Source organism: Rutidosis leptorrhynchoides, chromosome 11 (assembly GCF_046630445.1).
Source record: "Rutidosis leptorrhynchoides isolate AG116_Rl617_1_P2 chromosome 11, CSIRO_AGI_Rlap_v1, whole genome shotgun sequence".
In the NCBI taxonomy this organism is placed as follows: domain Eukaryota; kingdom Viridiplantae; phylum Streptophyta; class Magnoliopsida; order Asterales; family Asteraceae; genus Rutidosis; species Rutidosis leptorrhynchoides.
The window spans coordinates 211,850,684-211,855,425 of NC_092343.1; positions in this window are offsets into that span (position 1 = coordinate 211,850,684).

Consider the following 4,742-nt stretch of genomic DNA (forward strand, 5'->3'; position numbering starts at 1 on the left):
TAATATTGTAAATAACAATTTCATTTAATATATATAAACATGGAAAAGTTCGGGTCACTACAGTACCTACCCGTTAAATAAATTTCGTCCCGAAATTTTAAACAGTTGGAGGTGTTGACGTATCTTCTGGAAATAAGTGCGGGTATTTCTTCTTCATCTGATCTTCTCATTCCCAGGTGAACTCGGGTCCTCTACGAGCATTCCATCGAACCTTAACAATTGGTATCTTGTTTTGCTTAAGTCTTTTAACCTCACGATCCATTATTTCGACGGGTTCTTCGATGAATTGAAGTTTTTCGTTGATTTGGATTTCATTTAACGGAATAGTGAGATCTTCTTTAGCAAAACATTTCTTCAAATTCGAGACGTGGAAAATGTTATGTACAGCCGCGAGTTGTTGAGGTAACTCAAGTCGGTAAGCTACTGGTCCGACACGATCAATAATCTTGAATGGTCCAATATACCTTGGATTTAATTTCTCTCGTTTACCAAATCGAACAACGCCTTTCCAAGGTGCAACTTTAAGCATGACCATCTCTCTAATTTCAAATTCTATATCTTTTCTTTTAATGTCAGCGTAGCTCTTTTGTCGACTTTAGGCGGTTTTCAACCGTTGTTGAATTTGGATGATCTTCTCGGTAGTTTCTTGTATTAACTCTGGACTCGTAATCTGTCTATCCCCCACTTCACTCCAACAAATCGGAGACCTGCACTTTCTATCATAAAGTGCTTCAAACGGCGCCATCTCAATGCTTGAATAGTAGCTGTTGTTGTAGAAAAATTCTGCTAACGGAAGGTGTCGATCTCAACTGTTTCCGAAATCAATAACACATGCTCATAGCATGTCTTCAAGCATTTGTATCGTCCTTTCGCTCTGCCCATCAGTTTGTGGATGATAGGCAGTACTCATGTCTAGACGAGTTCCTAATGCTTGCTGTAATGTCTGCCAGAATCTTAAAATAAATCTACCATCCCTATCAGAGATAATTGAGATCGGTATTCCATGTCTGGAGATGACTTCCTTCAAATACAGTCGTGCTAACTTCTCCATCTTGTCATCTTCTCTTATTGGCATGAAGTGTGCTAATTTGGTGAGACGATCAACTATTACCCAAATAGTATCAAAACCACTTGAAGTCCTTGGTAATTTAGTGATGAAATCCATGGTAATGTTTTCCCATTTCCATTCTGGGATTTCGGGTTGTTGAAGTAGACCTGATGGTTTCTGATGCTCAGCTTTGACCTTATAACACGTCAAACATTCTCCTACGTATTTAGCAACATCGGCTTTCATACTCGGCCACCAAAAATGTTTCTTGAGATCCTTGTACATCTTCCCCGTTCCAGGATGTATTTAGTATCTGGTTTTATGAGCTTCTCTAAGTACCATTTCTCTCATATCTTTAAATTTTGGTACCCAAATTCTTTCAGCCCTATACCAGGTTCCGTCTTCCCAAATATTAAGATGCTTCTCCGATCCTTTGGGTATTTCATCCTTTAAATTTCTCTCTTTTAAAACTCCTTGTTGCGCCTCCTTTATTTGAGTAGTAAGGTTAGTGTGAATCATTATATTCATAGCTTTTACTCTAATGGGTTCTCTATCCTTTCTGCTCAAGGCGTCGGCTACCACATTTTCCTTCCCCAGGTGGTAACAAATCTCAAAGTCGTAATCATTCAACAATTCAATCCACCTACGCTGCCTCATATTCAGTTGTTTCTGATTAAATATGTGTTGAAGACTTTTGTGGTCAGTATATATAATACTTTTGACCCCATATAAGTAGTGCCTCCAAGTCTTTAATGCAAAAACAACTGCGCCTAATTCCAAATCATGCGTCGTAAAATTCTGCTCATGAATCTTCAATTGTCTAGATGCATAAGCAATTACCTTCGTTTGTTGCATTAATACATAACCGAGACCTTGCTTTGAGGCGTCACAATATATCACAAAATCATCATTCCCTTTAGGTAATGACAATATAGGTGCCGTAGTTAACTTTTTCTTCAATAATTGAAACGCTTTTTCTTGTTCATCCTTCCATTCAAATTTCCTCCCTTTATGCGTTAATGCAGTCAAGGGTTTTGCTATTTTGGAAAAATCTTGGATGAATCTCCTGTAATAACCAGCTAGCCCTAAAAATTGGCGTATGTGTTTTGGAGTTTTTGGGGTTTCCTACTTTTCAACGGTTTCAATCTTTGCTGGATCCACCTGAATACCTTCTTTGTTCACTATATGACCGAGGAATTGAACTTCTTCCAACCAAAATGCACATTTTGAAAACTTAACGTACAGTTTTTCTTTTCTTAACAACTCTAGCACTTATCTCAAATGTTCTTCAAGCTCTTGGTCATTCTTTGAGTAAATAAGTATGTCATCGATGAAAACAATGACAAACTTGTCAAGGTATGGTCCACACACTCGGCTCATGAGGTCCATGAACATAGCTTGTGCGTTAGTCAACCCAAACGGCATAACCATAAACTCGTAATGACCGTAACGCGTCCTAAAAGCAGTCTTTGGAATATCATCCTCCTTCACCCACATTTGATGATACCCAGAACGTAAATCAATCTTCGAATAAACCGACGAGCCTTATAGTTGATCAAATAAGTCGTCGATTCTCGGTAGTGGGTAGCGGTTCTTGATGGTAAGTTAGTTCAACTCTCGGTATTCGATACACAACCTAAATGTACCATCCTTCTTCTTGACAAACAAAACAGGAGCTCCCCATGGTGATGTGCTTGGTCGAATGAAACCACGCTCTAAAAGTTCCTGTAACTGACTTTGTAATTCTTTCATTTCACTGGGTGCCAGTCTGTATGGAGCACGAGTTATTGGTGCAGCTCCTGGTATAAGGTCTATTTGAAATTCAACGGATCGATGTGGGGGTAATCCCGGTAATTCTTTCGGAAATACATCGGGAAATTCTTTTGCGACGGGAACATCATTGATGTTCTTTTCTTCAGGTTTAACTTCCTTGATGTGTGCTAGAATGACGTAACAACCTTTTCTTATTAGTTTTTGTGCCTTCAAACTACTAATAAGATTTAATTTCGCATTGTTCTTTTCTCCGTACACCATTAAAGGTTTTCCCTTTTCACGCATAATGCGAATCGCATTTTTGTAACAAACGACCTCTGCTCTCACCTTTTTTAACCAGTCCATACCAATTATTACATCAAAACTCCCTAACTCGACTGGTATTAAATCAATTTTAAACGTTTCATCCCCCAGTTTAATTTCTATATCCTGACATATATTATCTGCTGAAATTAATTTACCGTTTGCTAATTCGAGTAAAAATTTACTATACAAAGGCGTCAATGGGCAACTTAACTTAGCACAAAAATCTCTACTCATATAGCTTCTATCCGCACCCGAATCAAATAAAACATAAGCAGATTTATTATCAATAAGAAACGTACCCGTAACAAGCTCCGAGTCTTCCTACGCTTCTGTCGTATTAATATTGAAAACTCTTTCGCGGCCTTGCCCATTAGTATTCCCCTGATTCGGGCAATTACTTCTAATGTGGCCCGGTTTTCCACATCCATAACAAACAAAGGCGGCATTACTTGTTTCGCCACTATTTGTTCCTTTAGTTCTGATAAACTTTGGTCCGTAGACCTCACACTTTTTCGCACAATGGCCAGTTCTTTTACACTTGGTGCAAAATTTTGTGCAGAACCCATTCTGGTGGTACTCTTCACACCTTTGGCATTTTTGGTTTTTGTTGCCGTTGTTGTTATTGAGGTTGTTGTTGAGATTGTTATTGTTGTTGGAACGGTTGTTGTAGTTGTTGTTGTTGTTGGGACGTTTGTTGTAGTTATTGTTAGGATTGCGGTTATTGTTGCGATTGTTGTTGTGGTTGTGGTTATAATTGTTGTTGTTGTATTGGTGACCCTTGTCACTGGTTTCTTCCCACTTTCTCTTGGGTTGTTTCATGTTGGCTTCCTCGGCCGCCTGCTCTTTAATTCTTCCCTCAATCTGATTTATGAGTTTATGAGCCATTCTACTTGCCTTTTGTATAGAAGCGGGCTCGTGTGAACTCACATCTTCTTGAATCCTTACTGGTAACCCTTTTACAAACGCGTCGATCTTATCTTCTTCATCTTCGAACACTCCCGGACACAATAGGCACAACTCTGTGAATCGTCGTTCATATGTGGTAATGTCGAACCCTTGTGTTCGTAACTCCCTAAGTTCTACCTTGAGTTTATTGACTTCGTTTCTAGGACGGTACTGCTCGTTCATCAATTGCTTGAATGCCGACCACGGTATTGCGTAACCAGCATTTTGTCCTACATGTTCAAGATAGGTGTTCCACCACGTTAACGCAGTACCTGTGAAGGTATGTGTAGCGTACTTAACTTTGTCCTCTTCAGTACACTTACTTATGGCAAACACCGATTCAACTTTTTCGGTCCACCGTTTCAATCCAATTGGTCCTTCAGTTCAATCAAATTCCAAAGGTTTGCAGGCAGTGAATTCTTTGTAGGAGCATCTTACATGATTTCTTGTGGAATTAGTTCCACTGCTAGATCCAGAGTTATTATTATTTTGCATCGCAGCCTGTACTGCGGCTATGTTTGCTGCAAGGAAAACACGGAAGTCTTCCTCGCTCATGTTCAAATTCTGACGAGTCGCTGGTGCCATTTCCTTCAAAAATAGCCAAAAGAATTGAGTTAATCATATGGAATTTTAAGAGTAGTCAATATTATCTCGTAGCATTATATGAACT